This window comes from Eulemur rufifrons, chromosome 29 (assembly GCF_041146395.1).
Source record: "Eulemur rufifrons isolate Redbay chromosome 29, OSU_ERuf_1, whole genome shotgun sequence".
Taxonomy (NCBI): Eukaryota; Metazoa; Chordata; class Mammalia; order Primates; family Lemuridae; genus Eulemur; species Eulemur rufifrons.
Window position 1 is genome coordinate 9,072,480 of NC_091011.1, and position 13,925 is coordinate 9,086,404.

General features: G+C 51.9%; 1 protein-coding gene across 6 annotated transcripts in view; it reads left to right on the plus strand.

Annotated features, from left to right (window-relative positions):
- Positions 1-13,925, plus strand: part of TNS3 (tensin 3) — a 262,359-nt gene that overhangs the window by 192,270 nt on the left and 56,164 nt on the right. The gene's annotated exons all lie outside the window — the stretch shown is intronic.

The following is a 13,925-nucleotide window of genomic DNA, read 5'->3' on the forward strand; positions in this document are numbered from 1 at the left end:
ACTGGAACCCTTTGAGTAACATTTAAATTTCAGTATTTGTATCCTCACTTGGAAGAGGCTAGATTGGCAAGCAACAGAAAACAAAAATCCCTAGACATGAGCAGGGAAATGCACGAAAGTGTGGCAGCTGACCAGCGGGTTCTGAGTTCTGGACCATCGTCAGAAGGTTTGGGGATGCTGGAAGGTGTTCCAGGTCCCCCAGCCCATATCCGACCCCTCTGCTGGCCAGGGGAGGTGAGCGCTGCTGGGCTGGGGTCCCCCACTGCAGCTCTCAGTTCCATGTGCCAAATAGGAAGGGGCCCGGCAGGTCTGAAAGGCTCATGACATGCCTATGATGGTGCCGTCACCACCCCCCCCCCAAGATGCTTCATTCCCACATCTGAAGCATGAGGCTCAGGCCCACAGATGGTGTGACAGTGCCTGACCCACCAGAGTGCACCTCACATCCTACTCACGAGGGGAAAGCGTGGACTGGAAGTTCTGAGAGCACGATGTCATCTACACGAGCCCCTCCTTCCTAGCCTGCCTTCCATCTCATCCCAGACTTAATTCTGCTGTAGATGAAGATTTGTCATAGAGACCTCAGCATCCTGAAGTTATTAAAATCCTTCGCTCGTTGCTGATCATGTCCTTAAAGTGAGAAAGACCACCAGTTGTGGTAGGGAGTTGGGAATGTCCTCCTGGGGCCTGACACGTGTCCTGCAGAGCTCTGCAGCTCACCATTACCAGCTCCGCAGGCAGCAGCACACTCTCCACGGCCTCGTTATTTCTGACATGAAAATTACATGTGAAGGCTGAGCATGTCCTGAGAAAGTCTCTTCCATCAAGCACAATAATAATAATGGTGATGGTGATGGCAGTGACTATGTTGGTGGTGGTGAAGGTTGTGACAGTGATGGAGATGGTGGTGGTGCTGATGCTAACAGTGATGATGGTGATGGAGATGATGGTGGCGGTGGTGGTGATGATGGTGATGGAGATGATCATGATGGAGATGGTGGTGGTGATGCTAACAGTGATGATGGTGATGATGATGATGATGGAGATGGTGGTGGTGGTGATGATGCTGGTGATGCTAACAGTGATGATGGTGATGGTGATGATGATGGAGATGATGGTGGTGGTGATGATGATGGTGATGATGATGAAGATGGTGGTGATGGTGATGATGCAGGTGATGCTGACAGTGATGATGGTGATGATGATGATGGAGATGGTGGTGGTGGTGATGATGCAGGTGACGCTAACAGTGATGATGGTGATGATGATGATGATAGAGATGGTAGTGGTGGTGATGGTGAGGGAGATGGTGGTGGTGGTGATGATGATGGTGATGCTAACAGTGATGATGGTGATGATGATGGAGATGGTGGTGGTGGTGATGATGCAGGTGATGCTGACAGTGATGGTGATGATGATGATGATGATGATGATGACGGTGGTGATGATGCAGGTGATGCTAACAGTGATGATGGTGATGATGATGATGGAGATGGTAGTGGTGGTGACGGTGAGGGAGATGGTGGTGGTGGTGATGATGCAGGTGATGCTAACAGTGATGATGGTGATGATGATGATGGAGATGGTAGTGGTGGTGATGGTGAGGGAGATGGTGGTGGTGGTGATGATGATGGTGATGCTAACAGTGATGATGGTGATGATGGTGGAGATGGTGGTGGTGGTGATGATGGTGGTGATGCTAACAGTGATGATGGTGATGATGGTGGAGATGGTGGTGGTGGTGATGATGGTGGTGATGCTAACAGTGATGATGGTGATGATGGTGGAGATGGTGGTGGTGGTGATGATGGTGGTGATGCTAACAGTGATGATGGTGATGATGGTGGAGATGGTGGTGGTGGTGATGATGGTGGTGATGCTAACAGTGATGATGGTGATGATGATGGAGATGGTGGTGGTGGTGATGATGGTGGTGATGCTAACAGTGATGATGGTGATGATGGTGGAGATGGTGGTGGTGGTGATGATGCTGGTGATGCTGACAGTGATGATGGTGATGGTGGTGATGATAGTAAGAGCTGCCACTCTGAGTGCCTACGGTATGTCAGGGACCTTCACTCCCACCCACATGCCTGGCAGAGCCCCTGTCTGTCTGACTCTGCATCTCATGGTCATGCCCTTATTGCACTGAACTCACACTCTTCCACCAGCCAGAAAATCTCTTGAGGGCAGTGCCTGTGACTTACTTATTTTGTTTGTTGGCAAACAGTAAGAGCTTGATAAATGTTGCAAATAGAGGGGCCTGGGACAGTTGGAAATACACATGATGCTCCCAGCTCCGGAGAGGCTCTGCTGAGTGGGCACTGAGGTGAGCTTTCTCCCCAGAGAGTGTGGAGCAGCCCTTCCCGCCCACAACATGAGAGAAAGGCCATCCAGAGGCGGGTAGGAGGTGGGGGGTGGTGAGAAAGCTTTGGGTGGCCGAGACCTGGGTGCTCTCTGTGCCGCTGAGTGCAGTAGTGTCCTCTTATAAAATGCAGTGAGGTTCAGGAAGTTGGTTTTGGGGCATTTTGCTCCCTTGGAGCCCCGCCTGCCAGGGCGGGCGGCTCCCTCACTCTTCTCTGACACCCTGTGCCCTGTTTCATGGAGGGCCTGGCAGTGCTGCTGTGCTCACTGCCCCGCCCCCGCCGGTCTCCCAGCTTGGCGTCAGCGAGCACGTGGGTGGGTGTTTTGGATCACATTCTTTAAGTGGGGGAAGATTTCAACTGGTGATATCTGAGCAATAAAAGAAATGATTCAACCTGTGAAATTTACAATTCCACAGATGGCAAAAAGCCTGCTCTGTTTTTTTCATACCTTGAGGGCTCCTTGCTTCTTGTTGTCAAAATATTTTATTCATGTTCTGTCAACCTCAACTTCACAAGGGCAGGAGCCTGGCAGGCCTGTTCTGCTTGCAGGGAGCGAGTGTTGTGACATTCCTGCCAGGCATTCAGTGTGCCTCCCAGACTCGGGCGTCTGCTTCAGTAGTGCTAACCCACATCTGATCACCTGTTTATACTGAAGAAAAGTCACAGCATTGGAGAGTGTCAGCTTTTAGTTATTGATAGTGGAAAGCCCATTGAGTTAAATTATGTGTTAAACCCCAACGTAAGGAACCAAAGTGAAGCTGGAAGGGCACGTTAGCATTCAGAAAGCAGCTTGCCCTGCAAGCGCTGACTGCGTGGCGAGAGGCTCATGGACTCGCAGAGAGGAAACGTGCAAACCCCCCACCTCACTTCAACACGGTGCGACCTCTGCTGCCACCCGGCAAGTCAGGGAAGGCGTGAAGGGTGCCCAGCGGGAGCCCCACAGCCAGGCCACAGAGGGCAGAGGGGAGCCTGGAGTCTGGGGCTGGCCAGGGCCGCAGCCAGGCTCGCTTGTTTATTTGCATGGTCACTGGCTCATTGGTGGAGAGGGCAGCTCAGAAGGTGGCACCGTGCCTGGGAGCTCCATAGGGGTCCAGGGATGAGGGAGGGGTGGCATTCGGGGTGGGTGGGATTGCCCTGGGGTGGCACTTGCTCTGCTGTGCGGAGAGAGAATGTCATGAAGGAGGGAGTGAGCAGGCTGCAGTGCCTGTGCCCACAGCAGCCAGGTGTCCGGAGAAATAAGCGCACCTGTTGGATTTGGTCTTTAGTGGTCTGAGAGTGGGGGGTTGTGCTATGCTCGGGACACAGGGCATCTGTGGCACTTTCCAAAGCTCCATGTGCAGTTATTTGTATACTGTGTGTTACAGCTGAGCAGTCCGCAGCTACAGGCTTGACACCGTGAGTGTTGGGCCCTCTGAACGTGGGAGACACCAGCATGCACAGCTTGAGGTGGACGGACGGAGGAGTGGCCGCAGCGCTAGGCATAGGCGCTCCCTGGGGAGCCCACGTGGACTCGGGCGTCAGCAAGATGCCATGGCTCACAGAGAGCCTCCGCCTGTCGGGGGCTGTCTCCGGGTGGCCCTGCTCAGCCCAGGGTCACTTTTTCTCGGAGAGGCTTCCCCTCACTGCCCTGTCCCAGCAGCTGGGTGGGGTCCCGGGACCTGGGTCTTACAAGAGGGACTCCCTTGTCCGCATCAGAGAACCTGGATAAAGGAGTTCTGGGAACCAACAAGCCAAGGCCAAGGGTGCTGGCCGTGTGTCCATGAAGGGCTCTTGCTCTCTGTTGGCTGCCATGGGCAAAACCAGGCTTTTTATCAAACATCAGTGAGCTTTAGTCCCTGAGGTGGTTGAGGAGATGGGATATTTGTGCGTCGTGAGAGCTCTGAAAAGAATCTTGCCCAGGGGCTAGGACTGGCCATGGGTGTGGACAGGCCATGTGTATGTGAGCACACGTTTAACATCTGAGTCAGCCCACTGCGCTGCAGAGAGCTCTGTGCCTTTCCAATTCGGAAAACATTTTAGATTGAGAAACACGGTGTGCACTGGGAAACTGTTGCTGTAATTACTTTCTCTTATCATATAAAACCAACTTCGAAATTTTAGAGTTGATGAGTCATTTCCGTTTGCCCAAAAGGTCCTTATTCTACGAAGCAGGTGGATTCAGGTGGCCCACACTGTCACCTTGACAGGCGCTCTGCAGGTGTTGCTGAGAGGCCAGGGACACAGAGAAGGAGGTGCCTTCCAGGCTTGGATTCCAGACCACTTCCTGCTTAGTCTACACTGCCTGGGTTGACCTTACCAACAGTTCTCAACCTGCTCAGGCCAAAGTTCCGTTTTCTGTAACAAATACCTTCCAATGTCATCTTTTCTATCCTGAAATGAAAGTCGTAACTGATACAAGCTGCTTAACCACATGTTAAAAAATAAATCTAACACCCTAACATTCATGTTAAAGGAGACATAAAGAGAAAGTAAATCGTAATAAAATAATATGCTTTTCAAAATGAAAACTTTTGGTCTGGCCCACCTAGAAAGCAAAAATCACTGAAGATTTAACAAAAATTTATTTTACTTATATATTTTTTTACTGTGGTAAAATACACGTAACATAAACTTTAGCATTTTAACCATCTGTAAGCCTGTAGTTCAGTGGCATTAAGTACATTCGTATTGTCGCACAACCATCAGCACTGTTGAGTGTCAGAAGTTTTCCATCACCCCAAATGGAAACCTCATGCCGTTGGCAGTCAGTCCCCATCCACGCCTGTCCCCAGCCCTGGCACCGCTCAGCTGCTCTCCCTGTGGCCTTGCCTTTCTGGACGTTTCATATAAATGGCCTCATGCAATATGCGCCTTTTGTGGTTGGCTCCTTTGACTTAGTGTGATGTTTTCAGAGTTCATCACTTTACTGCCTGCGTCTAAACGGCATTGCTGTTCGTGGCTGAATATTCCACAATATGGACAGAGCACAGTGAGTTCATCGTTCGTCTCTCGACGCTCCCCCTTTGGTTTTGTGAACGGTGATGCTGTGAACAGGGTGCACACGTGGCTGTTTGAGCACCTGCTTTTAGTCCTTTGGGAACCTGCGAGTGAGATTGCCGGGTCACGTGGCACCTCTTTAACTGTTGAGGAACCGTCCAGCAGATGTTTGAAAGTCACTTTGCAGACTGCCTGGCCTCCAGTATGGGCAGCTCGTCTCCAGAGCTCTGGCTTAGGTGTGGTGGAAACAGAGTGGACTGTCTGACCTCTAACAGCCTCTGTCTTGGCAAGAAGGTCACCCTTGCTCGGGGAGAACTGCAAATTTATCCAATCCTGGGTAGACAGCAGTAAAAGTTTCTCTGTGTCAGGATGGAGAAGATATGACAACTCCACGGTCTCGGGGATGTAAAGCAAGCAACATGGCTTTATTTCTGACCGTGCCACGTGTTCTCTGCATCATGGCTTGATGCAGGCCTCCTGCTGGGACCTTGGCTCAGGACGAGTGCTCCCTGCAGCTACCCGTGCAGGGACAGGGCTGGAATCACGCCCGGCTCCCAGGATGTTTGCCAGAGCCAGAAGTCGAGTGCTGCGTCCCTCCTCACGGTCCACACCTGCACTCGGCGCAGCCCACTGTGGCCCTGGGGGTAGACAGCTCCGTGTCCATCCTGAGGTGCGGGAAATGCTATAGTTGCTGAAAGATGCAGTGTTTGGGGAGGAGGCCAGTAAGATCACGTGACGGAGTGGGTAATACAAAAAGAAAAGAAATTCAAGTAAACAGCAAGGAATTGAGGCTGGGTCCTGAAACCCTCTTGGTGGGGTGTCCAGGGGAGGGGTAGTGTGTGAGGCTAGCAGGGATCGCGCCCTCTTGTGGTTTGCAGCTTTTTACAGCTGCGTTGTAAGTTACGGTTTATATATAAAACATGGGGGAATTGCTAACACTTGTACTGGAAGGGTACGTGTCTTAGTTTTTTGGACTTACCATTTCCCTTTCAAATATGCCTTTTTAGAAGAAATGCCACCACCTAACTAAGTATCTCAGTGTGTCCCACTGGAGAGAATTTCCAATTTTGCAATCTGAAAAGTAGGATTCTGCTTCCTCCACCCGTTCTCTCAGGATTGGGCTTGGAGCCCACCCGTTCTCTCAGGATCAGGGTTAAAATCGGGGGCTCAGCAGAGCACGGTGGCCCTGCGTGGGGAAGGCTCTTCCCGGGGTCATTCTGGTATGTCAGTTGGCCCTGTGCCTAACAATTTCCTACCAGATCCTGTTGTGGAGAGCTGACGTCACAGCTCTTCAAGAATACGCCCCTGGGTGGAAGGCACTGGGGAAACGATTCCTATTTCAGTTTTGGGGGAGAAGCTTAGAACGGTTTCAGAAGCATCTCAGCTGAGCGAGTATCTAGGCCTCCTTGTCTCACTGTCCTGTCTCCTTTCACACTTGCTTGTGAGAAGACACCTGGGTTTATTTGAATTAGCTGAAATCGGGGCCTCAAAGCCAGTGGGAAGCAGGCTTCGCCCTTTCTTTGTGGTCACTCTGAGGAGCACAAGGGTGTTTCCCAGGCACACTGCGCGTGCCTCTGCGGTTCCGCTTCGCTCTTACCTGATCATAGAGCTAAATAAGTGGCTCACGGGTACTGTACTGGCTAGTGGCCCAGATAGAAAATAAAAATCAGGTTTTAAAATAGGTGATGTGCTAGCATGAGTTTTCAACTGTTTAAAATTAATTCATTGTGTATATTTAAAGTGTTCAACGTGATGTTCTGTTATATTAATACATATACACAGTGAAATGATCGCTGTAGTCAAGTACGTTAACATATCCATCACCCCACATAGGGGTGTGTGTGTGTGTGTGTGGTAAGACCACCTAAAGTCTACTCTCTTAACATTGTGTTCTCTACTGAAGATTTGCAAAGAGAGTAGATTCCATCTGTTCTTTAGAGCAGGAGTTTGACATTGTGGTTGCACATTGGTCACCCAGGGAGCTTTAAGAATGCAGATGCTAAAAATGCCCATGCCTGCTTCTACCTCCAGAGGGTGGCCGCTTGGATTGGCTTGGGTGCTGGCCCAGATGTCAGAATTATTTTAAACACTGACCAAGTAACTCGAGTATGAATTCGGGGTTGAGACTGGCCATGGCTCTCCAGCTTGGTCGCATGGTGGAAACGCTGGGGAGTTTAAAAGAAAAAAAATCTGACATCTGGGTCTCACCCCTGGAGGTTCTGATTTCACGAAGGGTAGGGGGTGAGGCCCGAGCTTAGGATTTTAGCAGGTTAATTATGGACAGCCAGCTTTGAGAACCACTGTGCCATGCTTGTAGTTCCCAACTTGGGCGTGTGTCCCAGTCCCCTGGAGAGCTGGCCCTTTGCTCATTGAGGCCGGAACTTTCCCCAGGGTGATTCTGTTGGGACCAGAACTTGTGACCCTGCTGTAGAACTTAGAGGACAGCCAGCAGTCATGCGTCAGTTATCAGAGGTGGGCAGCCCCACGAGCTGCCTCCCACCGTGGGCAGTGGCTTTATTTCACCAGCACACAGTGGGTGACGTGACCCCGTGGTGGAGAGGCTTCAGTGACATGAAGTGCCTGGGTGGGCAGCACAGCGCCTGCTCCTGGGCGCTTAACCCACCTTCCTTCCCTTCCTTTTTCCCGCCTCCCAGCGGCATCTTGCCTGGGTCTGCTGTGTGCCAGCAAAGACCAGACAATCGCCAGGAGAAATCTGAATCACACGTAGCATAATCAGGGAATACGCAAGTCCTTCTGAGCTGTCAGGCAGGGTGTGTTATTTCACACTCTGGATTAGTTTACACAATGGGGAGTTCAGTGCGTTTGGATCAAGGTGCAGAGTTGTCCGGGACCTTTGTGGGTGGCTTTTTTTTTTTTTTTATCACATAATTTTCCGGCTGAGTGGTCCCCTCTCACCCTTGCATCTGCTCAGGGTTGAATCGGTGGTCACAGAGTTGACCCCTGGGCTACCCGGCAGTTGTGGCCTGACTTCCTGATTCTCCAGGGCCCCAAGGGTGACGCGTCCCTTCCCAGGAGGTCTCAGGGTGCCCCTGGACAAGGCCCAGCTCTCCTGCTCTTCCCTCAGAGCACCTGCAGGTTTCCCGTGACCCTCACGCACCCTGTCCCCTGGATAAGGTGCCCTGTAGACTGGGTGTACCTGAGGTCAAAGCTGACTTTTGTCCTGTCTCCACAGTGGCCCCAGAACCCCACGGGGCACCTTCCCTTGTGGGGCCTGAATGGCTGAGCATCCTCCTGTCCCCAGGCTCAGCGTCCTTCTGCGTCCCATGTGCAATCCCAGGTCCTGCTGGGCTGGGCAAGGTCTGGGGTGACCTGGCACAGCCTGCTGGCCCGACAGTGCTCTTTGCCCTTGACCTGAGCCCCAGCTGTGACTGACAGTGGACCTGCTAAATGAGGAAATGTGCTCCTCACTGGGAGTGGCAGGGAGGGCACGTGTCCCATTTTACAGCTTGAGGTCAGGTGCATCCCAAGGCCCTGGGTGGGGAGTGCCCAGTGTCTGCAGGAGAGGAGGCTCCTGTGAGGACATCTGAATGCCTGGCATAGGGACCAGCTGGGGAGGTGGGTGACATCTAGTCGTGTAGCCATCACAGGTCAGGTCAGGCTGCCATGTGTTGGTGGACAAGCCATGTCACCAAGACAAGAGGAGCATGAGACTTTGTCCCTCCCTCCACAGAGACCCAGCTGCGTGGAGTGTGCACAGAATGGGGTTGTGGGCGGGGTTGCCAATCACCTGCAGATACTGCGATCTGTGTTCACTGGGGCTCTACAGGGGCCCGAGATATTTGCACTGGGAACTCACGACCTTTATAACCTCTGGTGTGGGCACAGGTTTTTTACTGGCTGGGACCAGGGGGAAGCAGGTGTAGACCTCCCAGCACCTGGGTGTGAGGTAGGGAGCTGGGAGGGGGCAGGTGCAGGTGGCCCCTCCAGGGCTCCAGGACTGCTCTTTGACCCCACATGTCCCCTCGTGGGAGCTTGGGTTTTGTCCCCTGTCCCCTTGGTTTTTCTCAGAAGGGGCACACTAGGGAGCTGGGGTGGGAGGCTGGGTTCCCCAGAGCCCTGTAGGTGCTCCCCAGTGCTGGCACGGTGCCTCTGGTCACTTGTCGGCCCCGTTCCCAGAGGTGACAGCCCTACTGTGTAGTAGTCTACGTACATGGCCATCAGACGTGGGAGACTTTTCAGAGATCAAAAAGGTTATTGATCAAACACGTGAATTTGTGGAGATAAACGTAGGAACTAATATTAATGCAAAATTAGAGAAGGATTTGGGAAAATTCAGTATAGGCAACACAGAGAACTTCAAAATAAAAGAAGCTTTATTCTTCTCCAATGTAATGTGTCTTGTTTTTCTAATTTTAAAAAGTAATATATGTTAGTGAAAACATTGAAAGATAGAGACATTTATAAAAAAAAATATGAATAGTTCCTAGAATTCCACAACCCAGAGAGAACCTCTTATAAATATTTTGGTACATTTTCTTAGTTTTTTAAATCAAAATGAAATCATACTACATGTGCACTTTTGTACACTGCCTTTTGTCACGTAATGTTTTAGTGTATTGACCCACTTCAAGTTCCTTAAAACTTGCTTTTTAGTGACTAAATCAATAGTCCTTCTTGGATTGTGGCTGGTTTTAACATTTAGCACGTACTGTGCATGTACCGTGTGCTGAGCACTAGCTTTTGCTGCATTGTCAGTTAAATCCTCCAAGCCAGCCTTTGATGTGTCTCCTTGTTCCATCCCCAAGACGGCTCTGGGGACTCGTCTCCCGGGTGCAGGGAGGCAGCATCCACCCCTGGCGGTGGTCCCGGGCTGGCCTCTGAGCAAGCACCTCAGGGCAGCTCCCCCGGCCCAGGCTGTGGGTCAGCCACACTGTGACAAGTCTCCCTCTGACTTCTTGTCTGACCACCCCGGCAGTGCTTCTCAGACAGGAAGGACATGAAAATACCACCCTTCCTTCCTCTAGACTGCTCTGTGCTCAGACCCTCTGGAAATGCGCCCCTCCAGGTTCTGAGCAGACCGGGTGTTTTAGGCGGATTTCCTAAGACTGCAGGAATACATTGTTACATCTCAAATTCGCATGAGAGACAGAAGAACTCGAAATGCCTTTGTTGGCTGCCCCATCCGGTTGTGCCCAGCAGGAAGAGTCCCCTTGCTTGGGGCATGGGTGGCCTTCCTGATACCAGTGGTTCCTTTGTCATCTGCTAATTATTATGCACCAACAGCCACAAGGCTGGGGCAATGCCTCCCAGGGCCCTGGTGGGAACGGAGGGAAGAGGAGGGAAGGCAGTGGTGGGTGAGGGAGAGTGAATCCAAGGAGTACGGTTTCCAGTTGTGGGTTTTAAAGTCAGATGCATGTGGTGACAAATCCTTGCTCTCTGCTGACTTGCTGTGTGGCGTGGGGTGAGTTCCTGCACGTGAGACCCCCATTTTCCTCGTCTGCAGAGTGGCGTGCTGGGCCGCCCTAATTGAGCGACGACAGGCTTTTCTCTAGGAGAGCAGCGCCCAGGCAGGGACTGTCACTGCTGCTGGGTAAAAGTTGGTCTCCGTTCTGCTTTTCTTTCTTCTGTAACTACGTCCTGGGCAGATGTAGGTGCGTCCTGGTACATCATGGTCTTGTGCTGGGTCTTTAAGCCTGTTTTATTTTGCCTTGTTTTGCTGGCGTTTCAGACTTCACATTTACAAGGTCTACAGTCTAAGAGGAAGGCAGGATCTCTGTCGCCCCAGAGAGGCCTGTGCCTTGATGACCTTGTGGGCCTGTGTCTTTTTTCCTTTGTGGATGTAAAGCAGGACGCTGCTGGGCTGAAGTGACGCTTTCTGTGCAGACACGTCCTGGGAGCTGGGCTGTGGGTGGCATTTTTGCAGGTTCCTTGGCTCCCCATTCTTTCTGCTTTTGTGGACCCCTCTGAGGCCATGACCTTGGTGGGTGCCGTTGCTGTGTTCCCTCAGGTGTGGGAACAGCCTTCCTGACCGTGTCGGTGGCAGGACGTTGGGAAGTACGGACCCATCCAGAGGGAGACACACAGCTCCGCCTCACCAGGTGCAGCACACACAGATTTTAGCGCAGGCACTGGGGGTGGCGTTTGATAGTAAGAACATTTTCCAGGAGATATATTTGAATAAAGAAAACCCCATTTTTTATTGTAATCTGTGAGTAAGAGAGAGAGGAAATCGAGAAACAATTGCGAATCCGTGTGTTCAGCAGGGACATTTCTGGGGCCAGCTCACGGAACGTGTGTCCCAGAGCCCCCTCCGGTGGGAGGAGCCCGGGGTGCAGCCGGCTGCCAGCTCCGCAGCAGCTGATGCACAGACCCTATTCCCTAGCTGCCCTGAAACCAAAGTGTTCAAGTTTAGGAGGTGTCTACGCCTCTCGCTCTGCCCTGAGACTCGTGCTTCAGTTCTGTAAATTCCTTTTTGGGTCCTGTGCCCATCTAGACATACTTTACATAGAAGGGCCTTCCAGCTGCACCTGCAGGGCCCTGCTGGTTTTAAACTAACACTGAGGGGGCCTCAGTTTCTGAAGCAGGTTGGTTTCAGCTGCCCACCTATGGCCCACGTGGGCTGAGGTCAGGGCACATTAATGTTTGCTTCCAGGTTGCCTTCCCCAGGTCAAAGGGAACACCTGACACAGTTTCCACACTTTTCTTTGTTATTATTTTTAATTGACACATAATAATTGTACGTGTTTATGGGGTACAGTATGGTATTTCCATACATGTATACGATGTGTAATGCTCAAATCAGGGTAATTAGCATATCCATCTTCTCTGTGTACATCATGCAACAAAGCACATGCAACATCATGTGTTGTCATGATATCAATGTGTCATTTTTGACAAACACCACACATTATCTTGCATATTGAATAGAAGAAGGAAGTAATATTCCTTCTTCTTCCCAAATCACATCTCCAGAAGTGACCTCTGAGTTTCTAGGCTGGGAGTGGACTGTAGGTGTCAGCAAAGGGCAGCAGAGCCCCCAGCACAGGCTGCAGAGAGGTCTGGGCTGGAATTATTTTCCCGATGCTGGCAGTGTGGCTGCCTTTTCCAGGGAGGGGTCAGGCTCTCAGTCACTTGCTCGTGGACACAGCACTTCCTTTCCATCAGTAACACCCGTGGCTGTCGCCTGCCACCTGGACCGCTTTGAGGACAACATCCCACGTCTTAGCGGGGTACCGGGTGGTGCACGGCCAGCCTGCCTTTGCGACCTCACGCCTCCTGCTCTGACCTCTCTACACTCGTTCCTAGAGTGCCTGCAAGTGCATGTCAGGGGCAGACCCATGGCTCTTGCTGCAGTGAGCATGGTCTCCTCCCTGCCCTGTCCCTGGAGGGCGATGAGCATGAGGACAAGGGACCACAAGGTGTAGGACTCCCAGACACACCATTTCACTTTATTTCATCCTCATCGCTGTTTGGGGGGGAAAAGAAACCAGGCATTGCTCTTTGTCTACCCATAAAGAAATGGGTGGAGGATGTCCCACGGCTGGTGAGGGAAGCACAGCAGATCCGGCATCCCGAGTCCTGACATGCTCCTGCTCCGCGTCCCTGGCGCTGTGGAGGGGGCTGCTGGGAACAGCGGCAGGAGGGCAGTAGGAGGTGGAACGAAGCTTGCAGGGACCTGGGTTTGGATCTCGCACGCCCAGTCACGGCTGTGTGGCAGAGCAGGCATCCCGTGGGACAGGGAGGGAGGTGCCCGGTCTGGCTGCAGCCCAGGAGCCAACTCCCTCCAGGTGGTGCCTGGAAGCTGGGAGGGTCGGTCAGTGGAGTCTGTGCTATGGTTGGACACAAGGGCCCTCAAGAGACTCGCATTCCCCCTCTCAGGCAGACAGGCAGGTTGATGCCCTGTCCCTGTCTCTGGTACCTTCCCTTTGTCACGACAACTGCTGCATTCTCCTGAGCTTCGTAAGAGTCTGGATGTGGGAGGAGAGACAGGGAGGTGGGCAGTGGCTCAGCACCACAGCGAATGTGGCTATCACGATATAGTTCCCTTGGGAGAGGGCATCGACCGAACCGGAACAAAGCTGTTCAAAACGGAGCCCTGTGTCTGCCACACACATTGGTAGTTCAAACCCTGCCTTTCAAGGAAACATCACTGTGAACCTCATGCTTATAGGGATTGGGTATTTGTTGTTTAAACTGTAGGGAACGTCACTGTGGAGTCTAATTTTCAGACGACATCATCAGTAAAAACATTCTTTTTTTAATAGCCTGCAGCAGGTTTTTCCTAAATGCCCAATCATAAGAATCACTTGGGGCCAGGAGCATGGCTCACGTCTATAATCCTGGCACTTTGGGAGGCTGAGGCAGGAGGATTGCTTGAGACCAGGAGTTCGATACCAGCCTGGGCAACATAGTAAGCCACCGTCTCTACAAAAAATTTGAAAAAATTAGCTGGTCATCGTGGAGCATGCCTGTAGTGCCAGTGACTCGGGAGGCTGAGGCGGGAGGATCACTGGAGCCCAGGAGTTTGAGGTTGCTGTGAGCTATGATTGTACCACTGTGCTCCACCCTGCATGACAGAGTGAGACCTTATCTCTAATGAAAAAGAAAGAAAAGAAAGGAAAG